We start from the raw sequence: 15,289 nt of genomic DNA, 5'->3' as shown, positions 1-15,289 counted from the left end.
GAATAATCTTCTTTGTTCTTTAAGTCTTGGTATTTGGGGGCCTTTTTGTTATAGCAGCTTCGCCATACACTAACTAATACAGTTTTTAAAGCCAGGCCCTTTTCATCACACTCTACTGTCTGCTAGCAACACTACCAGAAATAGGGAGGGCGATTTACTTACAGTCAGGCTGGACAGATGTGCTGTGGCTTTCTCCTGGCTGTTCCTCATGCTTCCCTTCCCTTGTAATAGTAACAACAGCTAACTATGTGTCAGGTACTCTGCTAAGTGCTTTCCATGAAATGACATTTAATCCTCACTTTTTGAGTACATAGTATTATTATCTCCATTTTACAGATGAATAAATCAAGGCACAGAATGTTTAAGTAACACAGCTAGTAAGCGTGAGAGGTAGGATTTAGACCCATGCTGGCCTGTTCCAAAGCTCAGTTTCTCCTCCCGTCCTTCAGATCCATTCAAGTCTTCCCCATTGTGAATAGGCCAATAGTAGCACCAGATGTCCGTAAATTAAAAAAAAAAATCTCCTCCCCCTTTCTCTCTGTCAACTGTTCTACATTTATGTCTCTTTGATATCTTTCCATGATGGTGGGAGCTCTAGCGTTGGGGGATGTCATTTGGTTCAAATCAGCCAGCATTTCATCAGGGTACATCAGAGAGAGCCCTGAACTGGGAGGAGATTCGGTCTCCGGGGCTGGCTCTGCCACGGGTTTGTGCTTGACCTTGACCTTGGCCCTCCCCTCTGTAACGTGACAAGCATGGATAGTCTCCAAGTTTCCTCATGACTATGAAATCTAAGATCTGTGGTTCTGTCCTTCCTTGGCTCACCATCTGTCCTCTGGCACTGCTGGCAGGAGGCCAAGGAGAAAAGGTCAGCTCCATACCTGGGGTCTTGGAGGGCATCAAGTGGTTTCACTGGATTCAGAGATGCAAAGGAGAAGGTGAGGATAAGTCAGACTCTGCTGGTCTCCTGTTGGTTCTGCTATTAAAGGCTCAAATGTGTCCTGGATATGCAGATGCAAATGAAACATGATTTAGGGTAAGAGTGGGGATGAGGACGCTTCCAGCCTCGAAGAGGGAACTTGAATCCAACTAAATGAACAGTGAAATGATCCCCAGCCTAGAATCCCAGTTTACCTGTAAGTCGGGGTAGGATGCCCTCCGAGAGATGAACAGATGGATTTAGTTCCAGTGCCCATGAACTTCTGTCAGTGGTGGGAAAAGAGGTGTCCCCTAAAAGAGAGACAATAAGCAAGAAGAAGAATTTGAGAACACATGAATGAACAAATGAGGGATAGGACAATTTTCCTCCTTCGAACATCTTTAGCAATCAAACGCAGAGGGACTTTGGCTCTCTGGAATGCTTAGGTGGATCTCCCCATCACCAATCCATGTCGAATTGGTCATGGCTGCAACATGTCAGGGTGCAGGAGGTTAGGGGAAGCCTTTGATTCTGGCTGTCTGCTAAAATCAAAGTTTCTCTCCTTCCTGATTTTACCATAGTTTCCCTTCTGGAAATTACTTGCACATGGTTGATACGGGATCAGTTCTGGGCTAAGAAAATGGCAGCCAGGATCTATTTGGTCATATAATGGGCCATGGCAGAAAAAAACAGGGAAGAGATAAGACCTTAAGCTGTAAGCAGAGTGGGCCTTTGCCGAAAGGAGGATGACCAGTGCTTTTGCTTTCTCAACAAAATTAAAGAACTGAATGTCTTGACTTGCATGGCTTGGCAGATGTTCTCTTTGCTGCAAATCTATTAGCTCCTTGCTTACTCTGTCGAGTGGGTGATGCAAAAATAAAAGCTGCAAGGGAGGAGCCCGCAGTGACAGGAAGGACACGGGGCCTCTGAGAGATCGGGAGCTGAGGGACAATGACCCGGAATTCAGAGGAAAGGGGCATCTGAGGGAGCAGCTCTGCATCGTGTTCAGTTCAGTTTTTTCTGAACAAGGGAGAAAATTTGTGCAGCCACAGATCATTTGCATTTCAAAGAGCAAAAGCCAAACTGAGCTGCAGACATACTTTGTGCTGGGGGAGGCAGGCATAGTGTCCATACCCCCAGATACGTCCGTGCCACCCAAGGGAAGCTGTCCCATACATTTGAGAACTTTTCAATGATGTGGGTCCCTTTTCTCTCTTTCCCCTTCCTATTTCCCCTTCCAGACTGGCTGCGTGTCTGTCACTTCAACTCAGGGCAGCCATTGGGAACCTTCTGTGCTAGATAATATCTCCTCCTCAAATTAAAAGTGGTCCTTTCCTACTTACTCAGAGCCCTGGTATCAGGATGGTTGAGGAAGATTGTTAAATGGCAGTATGATGTGAAGATTTCCTGGGGATTTCAATTACCCTGCTTCCTCTACCCTTCAGGATAAAGGTTAATCATGGGAGGGGGAATGAAAATAACACACTGTCTGATGAGAAATGAGGGATGGGTCAGGTGGCACCCACAGAGGCTGGCTGAGATTTCAATTTCTTACTGTGATGAAAACTGCATTTCCATTAACGGCTGCTGTAGACATTACTTACCAAGAGTCGCCTGTGATAGCATCATCCAGCAGGTCATGTGGTGGGGACCGGTCCAGCTAGGGATGGCTGCTGGAGCATCTGCTCATCTGCCTCCACACAGTCCCGGGGATGCTGCAAACGAGCAAAGGCGGCACTTTGGTGCGAGTGAACTGGGAGGTCCCAGTACATATATCATGGTGATTTAAAAATGTTTCCTTCTCCTACCCTTTTCCTGTGACCTTTTCCTGTCTGATTTGAATTCATGATTTTTTCCATGTGTTCCGCAGGAAGCCAGATATAGGTCAACAATAATACATAGCAAACAGTGTTATCTTCCAGGTACCTACTAGGTACCCTACTAGTGTATCTCATATACACTATCCCTCATAGTTTCAGTAACCCCGTGTGATGGAGCTTGTCCTTCAGTATCCATTCTTCCCTTCCTCCTTAATGATAGAATCCCACTTGTTTTTTAAGCTAGGCAGATGACTTCCTTCAATTAGATCATTTAGCCCAGCTTTACTTGTAGTTGTGTGTGCCCATGTGGCCAAGGAGATGTAAGCAGAGTGCTGCATGCAAGTTTCAGGAAGTATAACTAATGGAGAGGAACATCCCTCCCTCCTTTTTTTTTGGCTGCACCATGTGGGGCCTGTGGGACCTTAGTTCCCTGACCAGGGGTTGAACCTGTGCCCCCTGCAGTGGAAGTGCAGAGTCTTAACCACTGGACCACCAGGGAAGTCCTGGAACATGCCCCTTTTTGTCTCTTCCTTTCTGTGCTGACTGGAATGTGGACATGATGGCTGGACGTGAACAGCCATCTTAGACCAGGAGGCTGACATTGTTGGCAATGGTAAAGCACCAAGATGGAGCTGCAGTCCCTGAAAATTGTGAGGGAGAATTTTGAGTTTTTTGATCACCTGCAGTCGAACCTGTCCTACCAGAAACACCCTGCAAGAACATAGTAGAATGAGGTGCTGGAGAGTGTGGGCTTTGGGGTCAGACATCCCTGGTTAAAATCCTACTTCCTGTACACTTGCCAGCCTTGTGACCTTAGGCAAGTTATTTCGCTGCTCTGTGTCTGACTCTTCATCTGTAAAATCAGTATAAATAAAACCTTAATGGATTTGAGGGAGTGAATTAAACTATATAATATACTTAAAATTTTCAGCATCTGGTGCAAGGTAAGTGCATGAAAAATGGTAGAGTTATTCTCATATTATAGATGAGGAAAATCTCATCAGACCTCAGAGAAAAAACCTCAGAGAAGTTAAGTAACTTCCCCAAGGCCATGCAGATAATTAATTTAGAGAGTTGGACACAGAAGCCCCCGACGCTTGTAATTTTTCCCTGACGTTGACCACCATGGATGCCTAGATAAAAAAACAAGGAGAAAAGTGCACTCTTCCTCATTTCATACTTGTGAGCTAACACATCTAGATACACACACACGTTCACTCACACACGTAGCTCAGCTTTCTTTGAATAGAGAATTATTATTTCTTACAAATGAATCTGCTGAAATGGGAATGTTGATTTGTTTGAACTACCATGTGCCAATATCAGAAATTTGTTACAAAGTTTCCAACAAGCTGTGCTGACCCCCCGGGTCACCAGCTGGCGATCTGTCCTCTGTGACGTTATCACATTCTGCGTTTCCTTGCACACGGAGCTCACTTTTCTATGATGAGACCAGGGCTGAGGTTTGGATGGGATTGTTTTACAGCAACTGTGGGCTCTTGACGACAAGGGTGAGCTCAGTGGTCTGTCATTCGAGGTGGATGATTTAAGGAGGTTGTGAGTGGCATGAAGGCAGGGGCAGTGTCTGTTTTGTTCACCGATGTGTCCTCACCCAGATGGGCTCAATTATCATGTAGTGAATGAACTTTTGATGAACGAGAGCTCCAGGATCATCATGCAGCAAACAGTCCTGGATGAATTGCTAACCGAGCAGGACCCTAGGGGCCTTCCTGGGACAGACCCCTCACCCATATCCTCTGCTTTAGCTCCTCTCTGAAGGACCTAGATAATAGTATCTGATGCACATTTCCTCAGTTGTTTTACAGATGTATGTGAAACCCCACCAAATGGAAGAAATTAACTACTTGATGACCGTGAGCACACAGCCCCCAGATCTACTGGCCCCTAAAGATTGATAATGTTACCCCCTGTGACACCACCCTGTTACCTCACCATCAACCAATCAGAGAATTGTGCACGAGCTGATCACTTACCCTGGGATGCCTCTCCCTTACCTGGCCTTTAAAAATGCTTTGCTAGGACTTCTCTGGCCATGCAGTGGTTAAGAATCCGTGCTTCCACTGCACAGGGTGCAGGTTCAATCCCTGGTCGGGAAACTATGATACCGCATGCCTCGCGGTGCAGCCAAAAAACAAAAATTGCTTTGCTGAAACCCCTTGGGGAGTACGGGTGTTCTGAGCACTAGCTGTCTTTAGCTCCTTGCTTGGCGCCCTGCAGTAAATGCTGTACTTTCCTTCACCACCACCTGGTGCCAGTACATTGGTTTTACTTCCTGTAGTTGAGCAGACCCATGTTTGGCTCGGTAATAAATGCAGCCACTGAATTGATGCTCATAGGACTCCCCACTGGGGCCCAGGTATGGGGGGAACTTGCCCAGCTTTGCCCCCAACCCTGACGCCCAATCCCACCATTTTAATAGCACTTCATCTTCCTTTTAGTGAGCCTCCCACCGTGGGCTGTTTTTTGGAAGAGGGTGGCAGGTGGAGGAAGTGCCTGCCTCTTAGAAACCAAAGGGGCCAGATCCTCTCTCTGGGAACTTTGAATCTGAACAATGGCTGCAAGGTTAGAGGAAAGTTGGAGGCCATTCACTGCAGGGCCCGGGTGGTGTGGGATTACATGGCCCTGCTCGGAGTTTAGCAGTGCTTCCTTCAGCCCACCTGCCCACCCTGGACTTCTGAACTCCCATGGGTTCTGATGTGCCATAAAGTCTTTGAATAATCCCCAGCTTCTTCGTTTCTTAATATAGCTTGCAAACAAAATTGCAAGAGGGATTTTACTGATAATCTTTGTCTTTACTGATAGACTTAAGATTATCTGGTAAATTTCCAAAGAGCCATTTAGGAGCAGCAGAGAGGAGTTGTACACTAAAGGCCAGTGTTTTTCAGTTTGAAATATGGAGACTGAAGTAATTGGAGAAGGTGATAGTGCCTGTTTCTGAAATGATTATTAGGATTGAGTATTTGGCACTGAAAAAGCTGGAGAGAAGGGAGTTGAAGTCTGGATCCATGGCTAAATATGGTGCCAACACCTAGTTTTACAATTGCTGACGCATTTTTCTCATCAACAAAGAATGCATGTTGGCAGGTTTCTCTCTGGCCCTCGCAGCACGCTTATTGCTGTGAGGCCCCTTCACATGTTGTGATGATTCTGGGTCATTTTCTTAAGTTTGAAATTGTGGATGTGGCCATGTCTGTTTCCAGACAGAAAACAGTGGAACCTTGGAATGAGTTGGAAAAAGTTATCAACTGTGAATTTGCACTTTGATCCAACTGAATTAAGAAAGCAGGTCCTTGCGGTTTTCCACAGAAGGAATCAGGCTCTCATATTCTACACTACCAGTGCCCTTCTTCTCTGAAAAGAATGCATGGTCATTGTTTAAATTACATCAGAAAATATTCCTATTGTGTTTTACGATTTTTTTTTGTCCCTTATACCATGAAAAGAATGACTTTGAGAATCCAGTTTCATAAGCCAACTTTAATAGTATAATTTCTAAAAAAAAAAAAAAAAGTATAATTTCTGTTGGAGTAATTAGCATCCTTCTTCCTCATCTTTTGCTGAACCCACTGGAAAAAAAAAAAAAGACAAAGGAGAAAGGCAGGTGGAGACCAAAATCATCTTTCCAACTGATAAAGTTGATATGGGAGAAAGTGGAATGTATCCGTGAGCTAATGGATTTCCTAATTGTGAGACCAAGTATTGGCAAGACTGCCCATCTGGCCACGGGCAGAGTTGGACTACCGCTGGCCTCCACACAGGGCAGGGGTGGAGTGAAGCTTTCCTGCTCTGTTCCCCATGGGATCAAGGGCCAACTAGAGCATGTCTTCACTGCTATTTCCTAAGAGGAAGAGGAGACAGGAAAGGGCCAGGCCGTGCATGCAGACTCACCAATCAGGGAAGTCCCTCCACCGTCCTGGGCAGGGGTGAGTGAGGGCTGCAGGAGGACCATTGTGCTGATGGGCTGCACACCACAGGGATGGGAACAACTTCGTGGGAAGAAGTACCTTCCCTCCAAGTCTTAAATGCCAAAGTCTATTACCGTTGGCATTTTCTACTCATCGGCTTTGGTTTCTATTCCTCTCACTTTCGCACTGCCCCTTGAACACTCTAATCTGAGCAAGAGAGAAAAGCTACATAGTAAAAAGAGCTCTGGACTAGATGTCAGGAGACCTGGGTCCTGGTTGGGGCTGGTGGGTGAGGCACATCAGTTCTCCCGGGCTTGTTTGTCTGCGGTCTGAGTTGTAGGAGATGTTACCCCTTGTTAGGCAAGTCCTCTGATCTGGGTCCCATGCCTTCCCTTCTGGGAACCTTGCCTCTCCTGAATATTCAACTTTTTTTTTTCTCAACTCGGTTCCTCCCGTTGCCTTGTAGACAGCCATAAGTCTTTCCCACTTAAACACAATATCCTCGCTTGTCTCACCCTGTCCAGCAACTTCCCCATCTCTGTACATTCTTCTTTACAGGAAAACATCTTTAAGATATTGCTAGAATGTACTGCCTCCCCTCATCCACCCTTCAAGGCAGACTGGCTTCTGGCTTCCGGCAGTTTGATGGTCCCACATGACTCTCTCTAAGTGGCCAGTGATCATCACGCAGCTCAACCCAGTGGACAATTTCAGTCTCGTTGTACCTGATTTCTCAGCGTTAATTGACACTGCTGACCATTCCCTGCTTTTCAGAAATCCCATTTCCCTTTGTCTTCCTGACACAACACTTTCTTGCTTATCTGCTTTGAAGGCTTGTTTTCTTCTCATCAGCTGTGTCCTGGAGTTCTGCCATCCCTAGGTCCTCTCTAGCTTTCCCTCTCTTCTTTCTCAGTGAAGGAACGATTAGACAATTTATTTATTCATTCAATTCAATTTTATGAGCAACTATTATGTGGTAAGCACTCTCCTAGGCATGAAGAATTCAATAGGGGGAAATAATCCCAAATTTCCTGCTCTGATGGAGCTTACATTCTAGTGAGACAAGAGAGTCGGCAAATAAGCAAATAAATATGTATCAACTGTAATAAGTTCTATGAAGAAAAACAAATCGGGGTGAGGGAATAAGTGTGTGTGTGTGTGTGTGTGTGTGTGTGTGTGTGTGTGTGTGAGTGATGCTATAGTTTTGTTTGTATGTTTGTTTGTTTTTTTCGGTACGCGGGCCTCTCACTGTTGTGGCCTCTCCCGTTGTGGAGCACAGGCTCCGGACGCGCAGGCTCAGCGGCCATGGCTCATGGGCCCAGCCGCTCCGCGGCATGTGGGATCTTCCCGGACCGGGACACGAACCCGTGTACCCTGTATCGGCAGGCGGACTCTCAACCACTGCGCCACCAGGGAAACCCTGTATGTTTGTTTTTTGATGCTGATGCTGTAGTTATATAGAAGGGTCAGGGAGGGCAGACTCTTGAAAGAAATGAGGGAAGAATTTTGGTATCAGAGTAGTACTGCCTTCATAAAATGAACGAGTTAGAAGTGTTCCCTCCTCTTCTGTTTTTTTTTTAACTATTTTATATTGGAATATAGTTTAACAATGTTGTATTAGTTTCAGGTGTACAGCAACTTGATTCAGTTATAAATATACATGTATCTATTCCTTTTCAAATTCTTTTCCCATTTAGGTTATTACATAATATTGAGCAGAGTTCCCTGTGCTATAAGTAGGTCCTTGTTGCTTATCCATTGTATTTTATTTTATTGATATTAATTTATTCACTTGTTTATTTATCTGGCTGTGTCGGGCCTTAGTTGCAGTGCGGCTTCTCTCTAGTGTGGCACGCAGGCTCTAGAGCGCGTGGGCTTAGTTGCTCTGCAGCCTGTGGGATCTTAGTTCCCTGACCAGGGATCAAACCCGTGTCCCCTGCTTTGGAAGGTGGCTTCTTAACCACTGGACCACCAAGGAAGTCCCTGTAATCCATTTTAAATATAGCAGTGTGTACGTGTGTCATTTCCAGCTTGGAACAACAAATGATACAATCATTTTACCGCCTAATTTTGCTCCCCAGCTGGTTCCAGGATATTTATAACTAGGGTTGGGCCATCTATGCTACATTTTGATTTTCTGAAAAATCTTCAGCTATTTTCCAATACGTGTCATTTTATAAAAGGTATATTTTCCAAGTATTTTTTTTCCTTTCTAGGGAAACAAAAGCATGTTTTAACAGCACACAGTCCAGATGCTTCTGATTTACTTCTACTCAATTCTCAAAAATGTTGCTTTGTAAGTGCTGTTTTATTCCTCTTCTCTTGAATAAGAATTTCTTAACATTTCCTTCCTCTTGAACACGGAGTGGTATTTTGCTAAGGGAAGGAATATCCTGATATCACCATCATTGGATTGGTTCAAAACCAGAAGTCAGGGCTTCTGAAAGGGCCTTGGAAAAACATGGGATGATTCAGAAACTCCATGTAGCTAATGGCATAGGTTAAAGATGCCGATCGCTCCAAAGACGCAGAAGAGTTTTTAATTGGCCATTCCTACACACCCCACAGCGGAGCTGTATTTTTCCCCTGCAGAGAAAAAAAAAAAAAGGTGAGTGGGAGAAGAAATTTCTCTTGTCAGCTCGAGCTTTAAAAAGAAGAAGGAAGTTTGGGGTGAGTGGATGTTTTTAAGCTCAAGCATATGTTAGAGGGGGAGGAAATGAGACTGAGTGAGAAGCAAAATGCTGACGTTGAGGACCCTCCATGGCCTCCAAGTGACCCAGGAATCTCACCAGTTCCTGTAATAAATGCCACAAAACATGCCTCATGCTAGAGCAAGTTTTGTCAAGGAGGCATTGGCATTGAGTGAAGTCAGCAGAATTAAGAGTGGTGCCAACCAGGGCTCCTCTGTAAGACGAGAACTCAATTTCTCTTTTTTTATCCATCCATCCGTCCATCCATCACACTATCCATCCCAGAAATGCTGGGGAAGGCAGGCAAGAAGGATAGAAGGAAATGGAAGTTAAATTTTATTGATTACTTGTGATGCCAATGATGACAAATAGGCTTAATCTCAGGCAAGGCTAAATGATTGGTAGTGGCTAGGCCTGGAATGCTGTGTTAAGAAGGATTCTGAGGTCCAGTCTGTCTTCTATAGTAGAGAATGTTGGAATAGGTTCAGAGATATCAGGTATGGGCATGATTGTAGAGAGTATCAGCAGTCACACACATCCTCAGAACCACCACACATGCCACGCACTCAGCACAGGGCTGGTTAGTCGGAGGAGACAAAGCAAGGGTTAGTCTGATACCCACCCAAGGTGGACGGGAGTGAGAAGAGCTGCTTATGGTTAGGAGGGAATGGCAGAACTTTAGAAACAAGGGCTTGGCCTGGGCAGGACGTGCAGCTCTGCCAGCAAAAGCACTGGCACCTCTAGCATATAGGGAGCCTCTCCCTGCTCTGGGCCCAGCTACATTTTACATGGTGTCCTGATCCCTTAAGTCCCTCGTGTCAGTAAGTGAAAGCTTCCCTGGGCCATCTGCTGAAACACTGGGAACTCCAAAGTGACGGAGAGCAAAGCTTTGTAAGTCAGACAGTCTCGCAAGCTTAGCACCGCCCCTGAGGAGCTGCTTACAACCCCAGAATCCTCCTGAGCCTCTGTTTCTCATCTGCAAAACAGAATCAAAACACCTACCTTACAGGATGGCAGTGAGGATTAAACGTGAAGTAAAGGGCCTGGCTTAGAGTGGCGCTTCCTAAATGGTTTCTGTTTTTATAGAAATGCCCTTGGTTTTAGACTTGGCTATTATCAGTCAATCAATATTTATTACTCGCTTAGTAGGTACAAAAGGGAACAGAAAGATCTAAGATCTAGGGCGACCGAAAAGACACGCGCAGGACAGAGAACCTTGGGGTCTGGGAGAAGTGGCCTGTTTCTACCTGACTTCCGGAAGAGGTGGGGACTTTGGACTGGGTGAACATTTGAGGACAAATAGTAACAGATTTCCCTTTTCCCAGCTATAAATTTGGGACAGTCCTTTCTTTTCCTGCGTGGGCTTTTGTGTTCTTCGGAGAAGGGACCAGTAATTCTGAGAAGCGGACAAGAGAAGGTGCAATGGTTGCTTACAAAACAATGACTTAAAACCCTGAGTCTTTTCCGGATTTACCTACATTAAGAAAAAAATCTTTTGCCTCCTTGAGGAGAGCTCCTGGGGAGAACGCGCGGGGGGCTGTGTAGGGCTCGTGTGGCTCTCTGGGGAAGGCGGCCCAAGCTGAGGAAACCACGTAGGTGAGGCCTTGCCACCAGAAGGAACCAAAACATAAAGAGAAGCCAACCCCATTCAGCAGACCACGGAAAAATCCTCTTTGTTGTTTGAAATTTTTCTCTCGTTTGTGGCCAGTCTAACGATTCAGTGATGCGCACAGCTATGTCCGGGCCTGGGGTTTTCCTCGGAGGCCTGTGCCGCCTTCAGAGGAGGAACAGAAACAGCTGATGAAGCTGCCCCTCCTCCCTGCTCTCTTTCCAGTTTCTGAACCATGTTTGGGACCAGCAGCGCTTGGAGCGGTCGTCCGTTCGGAGATTTTATCAGACTTCTTGTGACTCTAATTCTGGTGGGAGGAAGCAGAGAAAAGCGAGCTGTTTAGGTTCACGGACAATGCATTTCTGGGCATGAAATGTGGCTCGCTCTCTCCTGCCGTTGAAGGAAGTTCGAAAGAGTCAAATAGTTTTTCCGTTTGGGTCCTCACTAGGGTAAGGACAGAGAACCCCGGAGAAGACTGAGGTTTCCGGGACCCTGCCAGGCGCACAGCTGGCATCGGCAGCGACCACTCTCTCGCCTCTGAATTCGCCCCAGTTAGTGTCTCCCTACTTCTTCCTCTGGACCAGGGAGCAGCAAAAGGAAGGAAAAGCAGGGCGAGGGGGCCGGCTGTAGCAGTGACTGCGAAGGGCCGCTGCGGTGTGATCTCAGCGCACAGCTGCCAGGGGCCTGCAGCCAGCCAGGGTGGAGCTCCTGGAGGAGGTCCTGCTCAGCCGGGCTCAATGACCTGTTAGTGTCTATGGAGCCTCACTGTCGTCCTCATCTAGGATCAGAAGGCGCGCGCGGGGGGGGGGGGGGGGTTGGTTGTTCATTCATTCACAGATCTGTTTATTTATTCATCCAACTTTTTCTTCCCCCCCCCCCCACTGACTCTGTGCCAGGTGCTGGGGCTATGGAAATGAAGACTGGGTTCCTACCCTCCTGGGCTCACAGTCTTGTGGGCAAGGGAGATCAATATGCAAATCAATGGAGAAAAGTCATCTGCAGGGTAACGGGAGTGTGTAAGGGCCCAGCCCTGCCTGGAAATGTTGAGAAAGTTGATCTTGAAGGATGGGTAAAGGATGCCAAGAGGGTGGAAGGCTGTTCCAGAGGAGAGTCTGGAGCTTGCAAAAGAGCTTTGCCTGAAAACAATGGCAAGGTTGAGAGAGATTTTCAGCAGGGAGTGAAAGTTAAGGAAGGCAAAGTTAAAGGAGGAACTATTCAGTTCTCAATGTCCAGTTGAGACTCCAGTTTATCAAAAGAGTGCAATTTTTCCCTTCTCCAAACTCTGAGAAACACTTGGATCTTTGTATCACGGTTGCCCAACACTGTTTACAGACTACAGATCAGGCAGCTGACACTTGTTTTACAAGGGCAGACATGGGAAGACATTTCTTGTTGCTCTTTCCTGCATAGACCCTTGATAAAGCCTGAAGCTTTTATAAAGACTGTAGTGATTCTTACCCTTTATGGGGTCAAAGCTCCTCGGAGATTGGAAGGAGAGTGATAAACCATCTCCCCAGCAAATGCACATAATTTTCCATAAAATTTCAGGAGTTCCCAGAACTATCCTCCCTCCCAAACCCTCCCATACACTCCAGGTAAAGAACTCCCCATCTGGCCTGGCTGCAGGTCAGGGGACTGGAATGACCCAGTGTAGACACAGAGCTGCTTGGTGACCTGATGTGGGCGTTCGGCCTGGAGACTCTTGAGTGTAGCTTATCTACAGACAGAGCTTTGAAAGGAAACTGAATCCTTTTGCAGCAGGGCCGATACTAGCGTGAGGCAAATGAGGGCTTTGCAGTGGGTGTAAAATGTAAGGGAGAGTGTGTGCTGCCAAACAACTCAGTAATCAAGATAAGTCATATATATACTTTTTAATTTATTTATTTTTATTTATTTTGGGCTGTGTTGGGTCTTCGTTGCTCCACATGGGCTTTCTCTAGTTGTGGCAAGCGGGGGCTACTCTTCGTTGCAGTGCGTGGGCTTCTCATTGCAGTGGCTTCTCTTGTTGAGGATCACAGGCTCTAGGCTTGTGGGCTTCAGTAGTTGTGGCTCACAGACTCAATAGCTGTGGCTCGCGGGCTCTAGAGCGCAGGCTCAGTAGTTGTGGCTCATGGGCATAGTTGCTCCATGGCATGTGGGATCTCCCCGGACCAGGGCTCGAACCCATGTCCCCTGCATTGGCAGGCAGATTCTTAACCACTGCGCCACCAGGGAAGCCCAAGATAAGTCATATCTTAACGCACTTAAAAGAGGTCAAAATAAATGCAAAAACCCATGACAAACAAGACTTCACAATTTTCAACAAAGATGGGTTGCAGTCCTCTATTTGCATGGCCCTGCCCCACTTGCCTTAGCCTTATCCCAGCCCTAGGCTTTGGAGCCAAGAAATGGACTCCCTGAAAGTCCCAAACTTGTATTTGAGCAAGACTTTGAGTTTCAGTAAGTTGGTGCCCGGACACGAGTTATTTCTCGTAGCTGCCCAGGAAGGGTCTGGGCAGCACGAACACTGCGGCTCCCTCTCTGCTAAGCTTCAGCCACCCCGCCTGCCCACCTTGGCCCAAGGAATGTGTGTTGGCAGTGACCCAAGTATTCCAGCAGGTGGCACTCTTGCTCCAACCAGGTCCCCCTGAAAAGGGGCATCTTAGCCAAACTAAAGGGATTTAAACTAGTTGCTAAATTGTTGCCAGTTGTTTTTTGAAAGGCCAGAAAGAATCCTGAGCAGGGACTGGGGTAAACAGAGATGCCCTATGAAGAGGACTGGAGGAAGAGTCTAGAGACCCCGGAGCAAGGTAGAGCCTGATTACAATAGGCTGTGCTGCTCTTTAGCAGGGGAGAAAAATCAGAATTTTAAACCTTTTGTTCTCAGGTGCAATATCAACACACGTGACAGGGGAGAGAGAAGCAGGATGAATGGTTTTCTGTGAAGTTGGGAAGAGCTCCCTCACTTACCTGCAGTGTTGGCTCCAGCACTTACTAGCTGTGACCTTGGACTTTGCAAGCCTGAGGTTCTTCATCCATAAATGGGGATTATTGCAGCTGCCCCGCTGGAGGGTTGTTGGAGGATTAAAGAAACTGATGGCCATCAGGCTGTTTGCATGGTGCCTGGCACCAAGTACGTATGCAGTGAACACAGGAGAGCTGCTGTGATGGACTTTTAGGCAAAGGCTGAGCAGCTAGGTTTTGTGACTTCCCTTGGCCTTTAAATTAATTAAGGAGATGACCTCAGAGTGACCCAGAGAAATAAGTTGATAACCAACCGTTGCTTCAGCAGACTCAACCAGAAGAACTTCCCACCTGGATCAAGTTTCACAGGTGTGATTTTTGAACCAGGAAACCAAGCTGGGTTCCCCCCGCAGAACTGTCTCTCCCTCAGGACTTGGGAAACATCTGACCACCAGGTGACTGGCCCCGCTTAAGCTGTGCATTGTTGCAGAAAGTATCCATTTACACCTAGGTGTATCAGAGCCTTCCCATGAAACCAGTCTGTCTCTCCGCAGCTGAAATCCTGAACTCAAAGAGATGCCCCCAATTAACTGTTCTCCAATAAGAATGAAATTGGTAATGGCTCCTGTTTATTGAAGCTTATTTTATGGCAGTTACGTTAATTAGCACTTGACATACACTCATTCATTTATGCCTTGAAACTGTCTGGAGAGGTAATTGAACCCATTTTATAGACGAGTAAATTTAGGTTTAGGGAAACTTAATACTGGCTCCTCCAGCCAATAATTGGTATAAACTTAGGTCTATCTGACTTCCAAAGCTAGCTATCTATCCATCCATCCATCCATTTATCTATCAATCAATGTACCTATGTATCTATCATCTATTTATTTGATATGTTAAATGCAAACTATTCTGATTTGTTAATTAAAGCAAGTTCCTTAGAGACATCTAGGGTCTAGGGAAAGGTTTGTTGGCCTCAGCTGAAGCTTCTTTCTTGAACGTGTAGAGAGAGTCATGGCTATATCTTTGCAGATATATACATAAGTAACACACACATGTAACTTTCCGAGGAGCATGTTCTTAGAGTCCCCATAACCCAAATGACGATCCACTCTTGTGTCAGCCACTCTTCTGGGGGTCCTGGGAGGGAGAGTTTTGTGCCGCGTCCTCCGCGTGGGAGGACTACCAGACTGTGCCAGCTCCCACTCTGCCCTGATCTCCCTTAGCTGGCACGGGCAAAGCCAGCTGGCCAGAATGCTCTCACTTTTCAATGGGAAACTGCTGCACAAGAGAGGAAGTGTCAGAACAAGATCGCTCTGACCTGGAAAAAGGAGCGGGAAAGCAAATGCTATCTTCCCAGAGGAAAAACATGACCAGCC

At 46.4% G+C, this 15,289-nt stretch overlaps 1 protein-coding gene and 1 non-coding gene across 2 annotated transcripts in view; one reads left to right on the top strand and one right to left on the bottom strand.

The window, feature by feature from the left end:
• The window catches only part of TBC1D1 (TBC1 domain family member 1), a 288,411-nt gene that overhangs the window by 248,500 nt on the left and 24,622 nt on the right, over positions 1 to 15,289 (top strand). The window lies entirely within an intron of this gene.
• On the bottom strand, positions 3,166 to 3,238 carry TRNAG-UCC. Its single transcript has one exon. It is a non-coding gene; the product is annotated as a tRNA-Gly (tRNA).

This window comes from Monodon monoceros, unplaced genomic scaffold, assembly GCF_005190385.1.
Source record: "Monodon monoceros isolate NGI ecotype Baffin Bay Population unplaced genomic scaffold, NGI_Narwhal_1 Super_Scaffold_20, whole genome shotgun sequence".
Classification (NCBI taxonomy): Eukaryota; Metazoa; Chordata; class Mammalia; order Artiodactyla; family Monodontidae; genus Monodon; species Monodon monoceros.
This window is presented reverse-complemented; position numbering and strand designations above follow the sequence as displayed.